Source organism: Rhamphochromis longiceps, linkage group LG9 (genome assembly GCF_057381845.1).
Source record: "Rhamphochromis longiceps isolate RC_006_pf linkage group LG9, R_longiceps_female_GT1.1, whole genome shotgun sequence".
NCBI classification, from domain to species: Eukaryota; Metazoa; Chordata; class Actinopteri; order Cichliformes; family Cichlidae; genus Rhamphochromis; species Rhamphochromis longiceps.
In genome coordinates this window covers 10,574,128-10,591,181 of record NC_140565.1, presented here as the reverse complement: position 1 = coordinate 10,591,181, position 17,054 = coordinate 10,574,128, and the positions used below count along the sequence as shown (strand labels likewise).

Genomic DNA, 17,054 nt, shown 5'->3' with positions numbered 1-17,054 from the left:
CTGAATTGACCTCTCACTGTTAGGTAGAATTGTTGTGCACATCCACAAGCTTCAAAAGGAGATTAACTGCTCTCATAATGAATAATTTACCCAGAAAGTGGATCTCGGCAGAGTACTCACAGAAGAACTGAGCATCAAAATGGAAAAGAAAGAAGATTTAAGACACGTTAGGCATGGTTGTTGTTGACAGAAGGACTGGTCTGAGTATTTTGGAAACTCCTGATCTACTAGGATATTTCTGTATTACCATCTCTAGGGTTATCCCAAGGGATGGTCCAAAAAAGAGGAAATATCCAATGAGGCAAGGCAAGGCAAGGCAAGTTTATTTGTATAGCACAATTCAACAACAAGGTGATTCAAAGTGCTTTACAGAGACATTAGAAACAAGAACAAATAAAAAGCATGATTTAAAATTGATTAAAACAAGCAAACTAACTAACTAACTAATTAACAAACAAACAAACAAACAACAGTATATAAAATCAAAACAGATAAAATCAGAACAGTAGATAAAATCAGTAGTTAAATGTAAGTTTTGAAATTTAAGCTTAAAGTGTGGATTTGGTGCTTTATTCAAATGCAGCTGAGAACAGGTGAGTCTTCAACCTGGATTTAAATAAACTGAGTGTTTCAGCTGATCTGAGGCTTTCTGGGAGTTTGTTCCAGATATAAGGAGCATAAAAGCTGAATGCAGCTTCTCCGTGTCTGGTTCTGACTCTGGGAACTGATAAAAGACCGGATCCAGATGACCTGAGGGATCTGGAAGGTTCATACTGGGTCAGGAGGTCACTGATGTATTTTGGTCCTAAACCATTCAGAGCTTTATAGGCCAGCATCAGAACTTTAAAGTCTATCCTCTGACGGACAGGCAGCCAGTGTAAAGACCTCAGAGCTGGACTGATGTGGTCCACTTTTTTGGTCTTAGTGAGGACTCGAGCAGCAGAGTTCTGAATGAGCTGTAGTTGTCTGACTGATTTTTTAGGTAGACCTGTAAAGATGCTGTTACAGTAATCAAGCCTACTAAAGATGAATGCATGGACTAGTTTTTCCAGGTCTTGTTGAGACATCAGATCTTTTATCCTTGATATATTCTTGAGGTGATAGTAAGCTGACTTTGTTATTGTCTTAATGTGTTTTTCTAAGTTTAGGTCTGCATCCATCACTACACCCAAATTTCTCGCCTGGTTTGTGGTTTTTAGATGTATAGATTGAAGTTCTCTGGTGACCTGTAATCGTTTTTCTTTGGCGCCAAAGACTATTACCTCAGTTTTGTTTTTGTTTAGTTGGAGAAAATTGTGGCACAACCAGTCATTAATTTCCTCAATGCATTTACCAAGAGCCTGTACAGGGCCTCGGTCTCCTGGTGACATTGTGATATATATTTGTGTGTCATCTGCATAGCTGTGATAGTTTATTTTGTTGTTGTTTATAATCTGTGCCAGTGGGAGCATGTAGATGTTAAACAGAAGGGGTCCCAAGATGGAACCTTGGGGAACTCCACATGTGATACTTGTCTGCTCAGATGTGAAGTTACCTATTGATACAAAGTATTTCCTGTTTTCTAAGTATGTTTTGAACCAGTTTAGTACAGTTCCTGAAAGACCTGTCCAGTTCTCCAGTCGTTTGAGTAATATGTTGTGGTCAACTGTATCAAATGCTGCACTGAGATCCAGTAAAACTAGGACTGACATTTTTCCACTGTCTGTATTCAGACATATGTCATTAAACACTTTGGTCAGAGCGGTTTCAGTGCTGTGATTCTGTCTAAAACCTGACTGGAAGGCATCGTAGCGGTTATTCTGTTTTAAGAAGTAACTGAGCTGTTGAGAAACTGCTTTTTCAATGATCTTACTTAAAAACGGGAGATTTGAGATCGGCCTGTAGTTGTTCATTTGTGTCTTGTCAAGATTGTCCTTTTTCAGTATAGGTTTGATTACAGCAGTTTTTAGTGATTCTGGAAACACACCTGATAATAAAGAAAAGTTGACGATCTGTAACAGGTCTGACTCTAAAGTCTTTGAGACCTTTTTGAAAAAACTTGTTGGCAGGACATCTAAACAGCAGGAGGAGGAGTTCAGTTGACCTAAGATGTCCTCCAGGTCTTTGCTGTTAATAGGTTGAAACTGTTTCATGGTGTTTAAACAGTTTTTTGCTGGACACAGTACATATCCTGGATCTGCTGTTGATGTACCAATTGCTTGTCTAATTTTTTGGATTTTTTCAGTGAAGAATTTGGCAAAGTCATTGCAGGCCATGGTTGAATGAAGTTCAGCTGCCACTGACACAGGGGGGTTTGTTAGCCTGTCAACTGTAGAAAATAAGACCCGAGCATTATGGCTGTTTTTAGTGATGATGTCAGAGAAGTAGGACCTCCTTGCATTCCTCAGTTGTAAATTATAATTGTGAAGTTTCTCTTTATAAATGTCATAATGAACCTGGAGGTTTGTTTTTCTCCATCTGCGCTCAGCTTTCCTACACTCTCTTTTTTCATTTTTCACCAGTGTGGAGTTTCTCCATGGAGACTTTTTCCTTCCAGAGATAACCTTCGCCTTAATGGGAGCAATAGTGTCCATTACATTTAACATGTTAGCATTGAAGCTATTGACGAGCTCATTGACTGACCCTCTGGACAGGTCAGGTGTTAATGGGAAGACCTGGTTAAAAATTGCACTACTGTGTTCAGTTATACACCTTTTTGTGATCACTGTTGTTGATATATTTGTGTGGGCTGAGATTTTACTTTCAAAGAAAACACAGTAATGATCAGACAGGCCCACATCAGACACAGTAACCTTTGAAATGCTCAGGCCTTTGGAGATCAGTAGGTCGAGAGTGTGTCCTCTATTATGTGTGGCCTCTGTTACATGCTGAGTCAGCCCAAAGTTGCCCAGAGTGTTACTCAGGTCTTTAGTCCCTTTGTCCTGAGGGTTGTCCACATGAATGTTAAAATCCCCAACAATAATTACACAGTCAAAATCAACACAGATCACAGACAGCAGTTCACTGAGGTCATTAAAAAAGTCTGTGCAGTATTTGGGAGGCCTGTAAACATTAAGAAACACAACTTTGGATGGGGCCTTCAGCTGTAAAGCCACATATTCAAAAGACTGAAAACTTCCAGGAGATAGCTGCTTACATTGAAATGATTCATTAAATAAGACAGCGACCCCTCCTCCTCTCCTGCTCGCCCTGACCTCACTGATAAAACTGTAGTTAGGAGGGGTCGTCTCGATGAGAACAGCTCCACTGTTACTTTGGTCCAACCAAGTTTCAGTTAAAAACATAAAATCAAGGCTGTGCTCAGTGATTAAATCATTAATTAAAAATGTTTTCCCAGCTAGAGATCTAATGTTTAATAAAGCCAACTTAAGTGTTTTAGAGGTATTACTTGTCCCCTCGTGTTTGGGAGCAGTCTGTGGCACACAAGGTATGTTTACTATGTTTAAAGATCTTTTAGAGTGCAGCTCTCTGTGTTTTGACCAGGCCACATGTCTCCTGTCACCTAAAAGTACAGAAATTTTAAAACCTTCTAGTAAACAGGGTCCCAGCTTCTCCTGGGAAAAGTCATCACTGCCATAGTCCTCACAGCCCGGACCCTGCACACATCACACATCAGACTGCGGAGACAGGGCATGAGAGACAGTTCTCTGGGTGAAAATATCTTGTTGATACCAGACCCGACCAGAGACTGCTTTGAGCTGACAAGAAGGCAACAGTAAAACAGATAACTTCTTCTTAAAAACCACTTTTGCATTACTTTGAACCGTGAACCTTGAAGAATTTGGGCTAGAGCAGCAGAGGACCATATCAGGTGCTACTCTTGTGAGCTAACAGGAAAGTCTCCACAGTCAGGGGATCTCAATCAGATAGATCACCTTTGGTATATGACGCAATGGGAGATTCCCATCGTGAATGCACAGCTGACAAATCTGCATCAACTGCATGAGGCCATCATGCCACGATCAATCTTTGAGGAATGTTTCCAGTACTTTGTTGAATCTATGCCATGAAGAATTAAAACAGCTCTGAAGGCAAAAGAGTGTCCAACCTAATACTGACAAGGTGTATCTAATAAAGTATCTGCTGAGTGTGTCCAACCCACGAGCCTTCTGCTGTGAACATAATGAAGACATGGATATCCAAGCTATCTGAACCCACGTCAAAGTGATGTGAGCGTAACAGAAACTTCAAACTGACAGGTCGCCAAACAATTGCACAGATGCAACCTATTTCACTCCTGACAAACATTCCTACTGGATAAAAAGTAGGTCCGTCAGTCTTTCTTCACACTGGGAACAATATGAAACATGTTCCATCCACAGATAAGGAGCACTACAAACAGAAAATGGGCACATAGGTTTTAAAGATAACCTATGTGTTTCTGTTACCCAAGGACACGGGTGCTAACCAACAGAGGGTATGCCAAAAAAAAACATTTTACTGCTCTCTGCCACACTCTAAGATAAATAAGCAGTACTATGATTTCATGTAAAAGATGTTGGACAACAACCATGCAAAATTGCCCCATAGAGGTGCTGATATCTACCGCTTAACATTCATTATCCCAAGAATCCTGTTAAAACCCAAACAGTCATTGATTCAAGTGCTTGTTATGAAAGAGTTTCTCTGAATGAGGGCCTTCTCCCTGGACACATCCAAACAATCCTCTTGTAAGGGTTGTAGTGAAATGTAGAAATGTTGTTGTCGCAGGGCAACTCTGGATATGTGTCCCACTGCTTTGTAGTAAAAGAGGAACAGAAAGAAATGTGGTTCTTGAGATGTGACATTGTGGGCTAGATTCATGTCTTTGCTAATACTTCATCTCCAGCAGTTGTAATATATTTATAGGTGCGTTGAAGCTGAATTTTAGCTGTTTTATTGCATCTGTACACGTTTACTTATCTAGACTTAATTTTGGGGGGAATCTTGATATTTTTGATGACAAGATATAAGAACTTTCCATTTCAGATTCAAGTTATGACCAAGTCAACTCAAAGACAAGGCAACCGTTTTTGTCTTTCTAAAAATATTTGATTGTTTAGCTTGCTGGATAAAAGCCAACACACTCGGGTTGTGAAAATGTTTGACGTTATTTTTTCAGGAAAAATCTAATAACCTTGCAGAAAAACAAAAGACTCTCCAATCTCTCAAAATGTACAGAAACAAACTCCAACCTTCCTGCTCTGCTCTACGTGACCTATTTATCTCCATTGCCCTGCTGTGAGCTGCTCACACAGGACTGGTCCTCCAGGACTCTTAATGGGGCCTCATCAGTGGTGCCACGCTACGGTGGCCACTGCTCCACTTAAAACCTACAGGGGTAAAGAGGGAGCAGGAACAAGAGGAAACTGGGTGACACACAAACCCTGATGCCTAGTTCGATGTTCTCCCCTCCGTAGACGTCCATGCCTGAGTCGAGTAGACCGAGTTCTCCAAAGTAGTCCCGATTGGCCACAAAGGAGCATCCAATCATGGCAGGCGTCCTGCAGCCAGGAAAACACACTATCATGTGACACTGAGCGTTTGCAAACACCAGAATGTGTTTTTTTGTGGCTTTATCTGATGTTTATTTTGGAGTACTTTTCTACAACCCAAATCTCCACTATGCAAAGTTTCACACTTTATATTTCAGCCTATTATGTGGAGGGTAAATCTAAACATTTTTGTGCATACTCATGCAATTTATTCTTATTTTTAATTAAAGAATGGAAGGAAATCCAATTTAACACAAATATATGGGTGATAATCAGATAATTAAAATCCTATTTTCACCACTCTCTAATTTAGGCTGTAATTTTTTTATTGCTTTAATGAAGTCTGGTTTCCCATCAGGAGCTTTTTTTCTTGTTTTCCCCTAATCTTCCCCAAAACTAAAAAAAGAACTTGGTGGCAGTTTTATTGAAAATCTTAAAGAAGTGGAAAAAAATACATCTCAGAAGTGTGAGATCTGTGTTCACGTTTAAATGGGAGAAGCTGGCATACCTTATTGGTGCAGACATGTCTCCCTCCTCCCACCACTCTTTGGGTGGATTAATGTACATGCACCACAGTTCCCAGTTGTAGCCATGGCCAGAGTTCTCATAGCGCTCCACCTCAAAGGTATCGTGCTTGATGTTGTCGATTGACGGCAAGATAATCCTCTTGTGGTTTTCTTTTATTCTAGCTAGAACTGGTTCTGACCTGAAAAAAGTGCAAACACACACACACTCACACATTTAGTTGACTTTACTTTGTGCAGAAACAAAGTTTATAACATCTTTTAAGAGCACCACTTTTTTCATCCACTTCAGTCAAATAGAAAGTTCCTTGTGTCGTCCCAGTTTTATCACTAATTCTGTTTGATTCAGCCGAGTTGAGCTCTGCAGGGGGCAGTGAGAGAACTGCACGGTATACCTTAAGTTATGCACTGAGCTCGAAAATGAGATCCACAAAAAGACATCAACAGGATGTGGCAGTTGTCTTAGCGGGGTTAATAAGGTCCCTCATTGCATGCTAATTTCTTGACAGTATTTAGCCTTTGATTCAGTTCACCACCAAGCGCTCAGCTTTTTTGAATTAGTACAAAACCTTCATTTTTTATGGTTACTAAAAATTTACTTTTACGACAAGTTCTCCAAGAGGGGTCCTGTTTTGGTGTGTGTTTTATGTGTGCTTGTGATGTTTTTTTTTAAATAAAATCCGTTCAACCTGATCCCACAGCCTCAAGTGTCTCATTTTAAAACTTCTCAGGCGTGAAATAGCTTGGCTCTTCCTTTTATGCAGCTTCAGCTATCCTTTGTCTTCTCTTTCCATGGTTTCTTTGCACTTTGTAGCACTCTTTTAACACTGATACCCAAAGCTCTATTATTGTCATTGTTGTTATCATGAATAAGTAGAGAGATACTCCCATACGGTTTATGACAAAATTTAATCCGAAGTGATTGATGGCCCTAATCATGACCTTTTGACCTCGCCCCTCCCCCCCGGAAGCGAGTAATGACCGTGACGAATTGCATCCGGAGAAGGGGGGGGCGGGAACCCCCCGACATCCGGAGAAGGGGGGGCGAACCCCGGAAGCGCGCCATCTGTCGCTAAGCGTGTCGAATTGCATCCTGAGAAGGGAGGGGGGGTAAACCTCCGGAAGCGCGCCATCTGTTGTTGGGAAAAAAAAAGAAAAAAGTTTTTAGAGGGAGGAGAATAAAAGCAGAGAGGAGGAGTTCACAATTTCTAAGCCTCAGACACACAAGATGGATTTCATTCTGCAGCCCAGCAGCTCTCCTGTGTCCGATGAGATCTGCTCTCCCAAAGAAGAAGGCTTTGAATATGCCATATTCAAATACAGCATATTTACTAAGGAAGGCCTCGATCCGGACCTTATGACACTTCCGGAAATACTCCGGAATTGTCTAGTCATTTTCAGACCTGATGCGTCATGTTCCATATACATGAGGGGAGGGGTTTGGTTCCTGAAGCACAGCGGTGATGCAGCAGCTGATTTTGTGCTGTATAGAGAGACAGAGCGGCAGCTAGTTTTCCGCAAACTCATAGTCTGAATTCTGTTTCAATATTATGACGATTTTCTCTGTATTTCTTAATGGGAATAAAGAGTGACTTCCTGTAGAGATTTCAATAGTATTTTATTTTCCTATAATACAGACGCAGTAAAAAAAACCTTTAAGATGATCTGCCTAGCAACAAATTGCATTTTTAGGCTACACCATAGCTTGTGATGAAAAGAAGAACTTTCTATCCGCTTGTAACCTACAGGCTGCCTACCCCGTATGTGTAAAAATGAATAAATATCCCTTAGTGAATACTTTTCTTTGAATACTACTTTTCCTTTTGAGAATCCCTTTTACAAGGGACTGAAAAAACAAACCATAATTGCCGTGACAGGCGATCTTGTTTCACACACACACACACACACACACACACACACACACACACACACACACACACACACACACACACACACACCGCGGGTCAAGGAGGAGTGAGATATCAGATATCAGTTTTTTCTCAATGCTTATAACCTATAACGCGCCCCCCAAAACAATATTATTATTATTAAAACATCTATAAGGTAGGTTTTGCGCAGCCTGCTCCTTGTCAGACCAAAGTTTTTTTCTTCATTACTTTTAGCTACTTTTACACTGGGTTTTCTCAATAGACAGAAAATGAAAATGAGGAGTCAACAGCCGATATTATCATTGCTTGTAACCCGGTAAATAATTTCGTACATCTCCCCATAAAATAAGCCTTAGTGGAAAAAAGCTCATATTCGAATAAGTTTATTCCCCTCTGTGGGAAAGAGTTTTTTTCTCAGAGTCAACCATGAGGCGAGTTTTGTCAACAGCAATTGTCCATTTGGTAAAACAAATATCCGCCTCTAAGTCGTATTTTACCGTTGCAGAATGTGGAAAACAGACAGCCCTCACAGGAGGCACCCAGGGGCCCACCTCACACACCATAGTTAAAATATTTAAATTTCAACTAAATTTGTAGTAATGATCGGATTTCCTCACTTATCTACACCACACTCCTTGATTTCTTATCGTTTCTTATCGTTCCTCTGTCCCTTAATAGAAACTATCCTCCCTTTCAGTTGTCTTTTGCACTTCCATATCGCAAAGCAGTTACTGTAGGTTATTTTCTGCTTATGCATTAATGTAATTAATTAACTTATTTATCCTTAAGTACGGTAATGACTTGAGTTCTAATGCTTTTTGTCTCTTGAGTTAGCCGTCAATGTGGGATTTTTTTACCCTTTTGTTCAGTTAAAGCTGCCTTTCATTCTTCAACGCAGCTTAAACTCTAATAGGTAAGCTTTCTTGTAATTTCTTAGTTCTGCAGGCTTCTTGAAAGACATCCGAGACTCTTCTTTGGATGCTGGATGCCTTTTGTTTTGTTTTCTGTCAAGATGATCCCACACTGCTTCGATTATCTTGAGGTTCGAACCCTGGAGAGATCAATCCATGACTGATGCGTTGTTTCATCCAGGCATACTTTGACTACAATGGCAGTATGTTTGCGATCATTGTCGTACTGAAAGTTGCTGCCAATCAGACATTACTTGGTATTACATGGTCGATCAAAATCTGGTGGAACTTTTCTACATTCATAATTTGATTAATTTGGATAAGAGCTCCAACAACACTGGCTGAAATCCAGCCTCAAAGCACGGTAGAGTATCCACGCTGTGTTAAAGACGGCTATAGACATTCACTGTTGTATCTCTCTTCGGACCTCTTCCATGCATATTTCAAATTTGGATTCATTACTCCATAAGACATATTACAGCTGATTTCTTTTTCCAGTCAATTTCTTGTGTAATTTGGCACACCTCAGCCTTATTTTTCTCTGTTCTCCTTCCTTAAGAATGGCTTATTAACAGCCACCCTTCCAACTCAGATAACTTTTGATGAAATGTTTACAGCACTTGAGTTACTCGCCACGGCCATCCTAAATGCTAAGAACACTAAACTTTAATTCTAAATTACGTTAACCAGAAAAAACAAGCCAAAGTCGAGATGTTGCTGAGCTGACCTGTGCTATGCTATGCCTTCTAAAGCACGTATAATGTAAACAGAACTGGTCTTTGCACAGAAGCCTGTGGAGCTTCATAATTAACCTCAGTGTGTGAAGAGCACTCTCCATTTAATAATAGCTGTAATAAAATGTTATGGCCGACGGTGTTAAACGCTGCACTTGGGTCTAGCAGGGAAGATTTCAACTTTTCAATACGAATGAAGGCTGAAAACTGATTAGATTAATGTCTGATGATCTTTTCTGTGCTTCTTCAAGTTTGTAACACCAAACATATTAAAGGATGATGTAAGGCTCACAGGAAGAGTTTAATTAGACACACATTTACTATTTTCTTTATACTCTTTCTTTCTTGACATGTTTAATATGATTACTATCAGAGGAGAAAATGACCCTTGTGTAGTTTAAAAAAGTTTTATTTAATCAAACTGTAATGTTGTTGAACTCTGACGGACGTGTCTTTTAATCTTGTCAACAAATCCTTAATCATCTAAATCTGCCATTTATCATCTAGTAAAATGTTCCCTCTGCTTCTGCTGCACATCTCCCCGGACACTCTCCGCTTCACCTGTCCTGTGCAGGTGGTCCAACCCCTGCCTGCCTCCTTAAACTGGGGTGTTTAAATCTCTTTACCTCTGTTGTGAACTTCACACAAAGTTTGTGGTAACAAAATCAAACTGACGAGGATCTCGTTTGAAAAACACACACTCACGAGACAAAATAAAAACAGACTGCTCAAAGCAAAAGCAGAGCCCTCACAGCTGGTAGTACAAAACACAGCGACAACATGCGTATTAGATACCCTCAGTGCCAGAAGCATAAATATGAAAAAATGTGATCACCAAGAGTATCCTAACAACGGCGTTGAGGTGGGTGTTACAGTAAAAAAAAAAAGTAGCCAAATTTTCATCTGAAAATGTTGAATTTTAGTAAAAACAATGCTCTGTAGTTTGATACTGTCGTTACAGACTAAGCAGATGTTTAAAGCCTTCGGACGCTCATTTGAAACGCACTCATTCTCCTTATCAGCTGGAAACATTAAAGCCGTAAAATGACTTTTTCAAACGGATAAAAACTATTGAACAACAGCAATGTTGAGCCTGTTCCAAAATTTGGATGTACATGTGTTGAAGGTGTGGGTCTTGTTGAATTATTAAACATACATTCTTTAATTTTTCGAGCCACAAAAACAACAACTTTTAATTTTCTTCTGCTTGAGTATCGGCCTCGGGTAGCTCTACTTATCATTGCTCAGTCAGTTGTCTGTTTGTGCTACTTTTTTAAGGAGCAGCGTATTATTGGTAAGGGTGACTTTATGTGTTTAGCTACTTAAGTGGAAGTACTGTGGATAGTTTTACCTTACATACATAGATCTACCAATACAGCTTCTGAGGTAACTGTTTACAAAATGTTATAATCTATTCAAAGGTTCTTTGCAATTTTACATTGATAAACATTATCCTTAACACATTTGGACCACATAAAGTACTATGGCCATCACACTGTCATTTAGAATTGTTTAAATAACTCCTGTCTTAAGTCCTTCCATCAAAAAAAAAAAAAAAAAAAAAAAAAAACATGGTTCACTTTTACATCACAAAATGTTAGAAATATAAGTCGTTCATAACAAACTGAAAGGTTGGGAGTTTAAAAATCCAAACCGATGGAAGAATCAGAATCAGAATACTTTATTGATCCCTGGGGGAAATTATTTTTTGTTACAGTGCTCCATTATAAACCAACATTAAGACAAGACAGACAATACACTAACTAAGAATAGTACAATATATACATATATATACATACATACATACATACATACATAAGTCACTCATAAATAAATAGCTGGAAAAGAAACATGTGTAGCTGTAGCAGCAAACAGTGTGTTAAGTGGATGCGTTGTACAGGGAGATGGCCACAGGCAGGAAAGATTTCCTGTGTCGTTCAGTGGTGCTTTTCGGTAATCTCAGTCTCTCACTGAACGTGCTCCTGTGACTGACCAGCATGTCATGGAGTGGGTGGGAGGTGTTATCCAACATTGTCTTTATCTTGGACAGCATCCGCCTCTCCGACACCACCTTGAGGGTGTCCAGCTCCATCCCCACAACATTGCTGGCCTTACGGATTAGTTTATCGAGTCTGTTGGCATCTGCGACCCTCAGCCTGCTCCCCCAGCATGCAACAGCATAGAGGATCGCACTGGCCACAACAGACTCATAGAAAACTCATAGAAAATAGGAAGCAGAAGTAGAAGACTATAACGTCTCAGAGCACACGGTGTCTATTATTGTGTAGACATGTATAAATAAGAGCTTAATAAAGATGCTTAATTTCTTAAGAAATAAACAGGTGGAGTGATCTTTATCAAAAGTGGATGTTGCATCTGTGGCTAAACCACTGTACCCAAAAAAACTTTAAAAATCTACTGTGTGTGAGGCTGTGTAAGTAAAGCTTGCCCTTCACACCCGCGTGTAATAAACCATTTGTTGGGGGGTTGTGGATTTGGCACCTCAGCATTGTGAAAGTGGGGAAACATGTTTCTGGCTGTGCATAAGATTTCTGCTTACAAATTAGAATCTCAGTTCTAAATGAAATTCAGATGTTTTTTTAAGTATGGCTAATGTATTATTTGACTTCTAAGACACACACACACACACACACACACACACACACACACACACACACACACACACACACACACACACACACACACACACACACACAAGAACAACACAGAGAAGAAGAAGAGGGGGTCGTTTTACTACGCATCATAAAAACGCAATCATTCATAACATGGACAGTGAGAAGTAAAACTCGTCGTCTTACCACATGTTATATTCTGTAAACTTAAAATAATCCGCAGAAATTAGAGTTTAGTGTTTTAATTCATCTATTAAAAAACACGAGTCAACATTACTGAAGTGACGCTTTAACGATGCGTCTTATCATCGTGTTTATGATGATAAAACATGTTCTCTCGTTAGTAGATGTCTGCGCTGTCACTTGTCACGAAAATGTTCAGAGCCAGGGTTCCTCTTTAATTACCATTGATCGTTAATAGGGTCACAAAAGATTTGTCGCATTATCCCCATAAACAAAATGCTTTTATAGAAATCATTGTGATACAAATATTTAGATTCTTGATTCACAATGTGCACGAACTCAAAATCTTTAGAGGTTCATATTTACTGATACTGTCGTGACCTTCCTTCTGTGATTGGATTTTCACTTATTGTCGGCTTTACAGTCACATAAAATTCATTCCAATTTTTTGCCTTTGCTTCAATTAAGGTGTTTCTTTAAATCTACAGCAGCTCCCTTTTCAAAAGGTTTACTGACATAGTAAGGAAGTAGCTAGGGAACTCGGTAAGTATGAGCAACAACAGCTTAGGGACTGTTTCTACAATAAAGAGGAATTCATCATCATCTGCAGTTCATCAAAAAAAAAAAACAATTCAGCAGATCCTCAAAGTATGGATACAATCTGTTTTCAGCTGTAGAGGTACGCTTCACGTACTTATCAACATGCAGTTTAGAGGCTTGCATTAGAGTGCTTTGGTACTTGGACCTCTTTTATTTAGCACGGTTATACCGTTGTGTATTTAGCTATATAAATATGCTCAAGAGTCTATCGTATGTTTGTCATGCAATTAAAAATTCAAAAATATAATTTTTAAATCAGTAACTTTGCAAATTTAGCGCGGACCCTCACCCCTCCCTCCGGCTCCCACGGCCCCGCTGTCACCGTAAGACTCATACTCTTCCCCCCACGTATGCTGCTATTGATCGTTGTCAGTTGTCAGTAAACCTTTTGAAAAGGGAGCTGCTGTAGATTTAAAGAAACACCTTAATTGAAGCAAAGGCAAAAAATTGGAATGAATTTTATGTGACTGTAAAGCCGACAATAAGTGAAAATCCAAAAAACGCCTCCAATCCTAATGATCTCCCCCCCCCCCCCCCTCTCCCTCTCTCTCTGTGTGTGTGTGTGTGTGTGTGTGTGTGTGTGTGTGTGTGTCCTCACAGAAGGAAGGTCACGACAGGAGCTTTTTTCAATCAGTTTTTACAAGAAGTGTAGCTCATACAATGGTATAAATGTATTATTTGCGATACTTTATAAATATGAACCTCTAAAGATTTTGAGTTCGTGCACATTGTGAATCAAGAATCTAAATATTTGTATCACAATGATTTCTATAAAAGCATTTTGTTTATGGGGATAATGCGACAAATCTTTTGTGACCCTATTAACGATCAATGGTAATTAAAGAGGAACCCTGGCTCTGAACATTTTCGTGACAAGTGACAGCGCAGACATCTACTAACGAGAGAACATGTTTTATCATCATAAACACGATGATAAGACGCATCGTTAAAGCGTCACTTCAGTAATGTTGACTCGTGTTTTTTAATAGATGAATTAAAACACTAAACTCTAATTTCTGCGGATTATTTTAAGTTTACAGAATATAACATGTGGTAAGACGACGAGTTTTACTTCTCACTGTCCATGTTATGAATGATTGCGTTTTTATGATGCGTAGTAAAACGACCCCCTCTTCTTCTTCTCTGTGTTGTTCTTGTGTGTGTGTGTGTGTGTGTGTGTGTGTGTGTGTGTGTGTGTGTGTGTGTGTGTGTGTGTGTGTGTCTTAGAAGTCAAATAATACATTAGCCATACTTAAAAAAACATCTGAATTTCATTTAGAACTGAGATTCTAATTTGTAAGCAGAAATCTTATGCACAGCCAGAAACATGTTTCCCCACTTTCACAATGCTGAGGTGCCAAATCCACAACCCCCCAACAAATGGTTTATTACACGCGGGTGTGAAGGGCAAGCTTTACTTACACAGCCTCACACACAGTAGATTTTTAAAGTTTTTTTGGGTACAGTGGTTTAGCCACAGATGCAACATCCACTTTTGATAAAGATCACTCCACCTGTTTATTTCTTAAGAAATTAAGCATCTTTATTAAGCTCTTATTTATACATGTCTACACAATAATAGACACCGTGTGCTCTGAGACGTTATAGTCTTCTACTTCTGCTTCCTATTTTCTATGAGTTTTCTATGAGTCTGTTGTGGCCAGTGCGATCCTCTATGCTGTTGCATGCTGGGGGAGCAGGCTGAGGGTCGCAGATGCCAACAGACTCGATAAACTAATCCGTAAGGCCAGCAATGTTGTGGGGATGGAGCTGGACACCCTCAAGGTGGTGTCGGAGAGGCGGATGCTGTCCAAGATAAAGACAATGTTGGATAACACCTCCCACCCACTCCATGACATGCTGGTCAGTCACAGGAGCACGTTCAGTGAGAGACTGAGATTACCGAAAAGCACCACTGAACGACACAGGAAATCTTTCCTGCCTGTGGCCATCTCCCTGTACAACGCATCCACTTAACACACTGTTTGCTGCTACAGCTACACATGTTTCTTTTCCAGCTATTTATTTATGAGTGACTTATGTATGTATGTATGTATGTATGTATATATATGTATATATTGTACTATTCTTAGTTAGTGTATTGTCTGTCTTGTCTTAATGTTGGTTTATAATGGAGCACTGTAACAAAAAATAATTTCCCCCAGGGATCAATAAAGTATTCTGATTCTGATTCTTCCATCGGTTTGGATTTTTAAACTCCCAACCTTTCAGTTTGTTATGAACGACTTATATTTCTAACATTTTGTGATGTAAAAGTGAACCATGTTTTTTTTTTTTTTTTGTTTTTTTTTTGATGGAAGGACTTAAGACAGGAGTTATTTAAACAATTCTAAATGACAGTGTGATGGCCATAGTACTTTATGTGGTCCAAATGTGTTAAGGATAATGTTTATCAATGTAAAATTGCAAAGAACCTTTGAATAGATTATAACATTTTGTAAACAGTTACCTCAGAAGCTGTATTGGTAGATCTATGTATGTAAGGTAAAACTATCCACAGTACTTCCACTTAAGTAGCTAAACACATAAAGTCACCCTTACCAATAATACGCTGCTCCTTAAAAAAGTAGCACAAACAGACAACTGACTGAGCAATGATAAGTAGAGCTACCCGAGGCCGATACTCAAGCAGAAGAAAATTAAAAGTTGTTGTTTTTGTGGCTCGAAAAATTAAAGAATGTATGTTTAATAATTCAACAAGACCCACACCTTCAACACATGTACATCCAAATTTTGGAACAGGCTCAACATTGCTGTTGTTCAATAGTTTTTATCCGTTTGAAAAAGTCATTTTACGGCTTTAATGTTTCCAGCTGATAAGGAGAATGAGTGCGTTTCAAATGAGCGTCCGAAGGCTTTAAACATCTGCTTAGTCTGTAACGACAGTATCAAACTACAGAGCATTGTTTTTACTAAAATTCAACATTTTCAGATGAAAATTTGGCTACTTTTTTTTTTTACTGTAACACCCACCTCAACGCCGTTGTTAGGATACTCTTGGTGATCACATTTTTTCATATTTATGCTTCTGGCACTGAGGGTATCTAATACGCATGTTGTCGCTGTGTTTTGTACTACCAGCTGTGAGGGCTCTGCTTTTGCTTTGAGCAGTCTGTTTTTATTTTGTCTCGTGAGTGTGTGTTTTTCAAACGAGATCCTCGTCAGTTTGATTTTGTTACCACAAACTTTGTGTGAAGTTCACAACAGAGGTAAAGAGATTTAAACACCCCAGTTTAAGGAGGCAGGCAGGGGTTGGACCACCTGCACAGGACAGGTGAAGCGGAGAGTGTCCGGGGAGATGTGCAGCAGAAGCAGAGGGAACATTTTACTAGATGATAAATGGCAGATTTAGATGATTAAGGATTTGTTGACAAGATTAAAAGACACGTCCGTCAGAGTTCAACAACATTACAGTTTGATTAAATAAAACTTTTTTAAACTACACAAGGGTCATTTTCTCCTCTGATAGTAATCATATTAAACATGTCAAGAAAGAAAGAGTATAAAGAAAATAGTAAATGTGTGTCTAATTAAACTCTTCCTGTGAGCCTTACATCATCCTTTAATATGTTTGGTGTTACAAACTTGAAGAAGCACAGAAAAGATCATCAGACATTAATCTAATCAGTTTTCAGCCTTCATTCGTATTGAAAAGTTGAAATCTTCCCTGCTAGACCCAAGTGCAGCGTTTAACACCGTCGGCCATAACATTTTATTACAGCTATTATTAAATGGAGAGTGCTCTTCACACACTGAGGTTAATTATGAAGCTCCACAGGCTTCTGTGCAAAGACCAGTTCTGTTTACATTATACGTGCTTTAGAAGGCATAGCATAGCACAGGTCAGCTCAGCAACATCTCGACTTTGGCTTGTTTTTTCTGGTTAACGTAATTTAGAATTAAAGTTTAGTGTTCTTAGCATTTAGGATGGCCGTGGCGAGTAACTCAAGTGCTGTAAACATTTCATCAAAAGTTATCTGAGTTGGAAGGGTGGCTGTTAATAAGCCATTCTTAAGGAAGGAGAACAGAGAAAAATAAGGCTGAGGTGTGCCAAATTACACAAGAAATTGACTGGAAAAAGAAAT

The 17,054-nt window shown here is 39.2% G+C and overlaps 1 pseudogene; it reads right to left on the bottom strand.

Annotated features, from left to right (window-relative positions):
- The window catches only part of LOC146661706 (polypeptide N-acetylgalactosaminyltransferase 17-like), a 33,063-nt pseudogene that overhangs the window by 8,713 nt on the left and 7,296 nt on the right, over window positions 1-17,054 (bottom strand).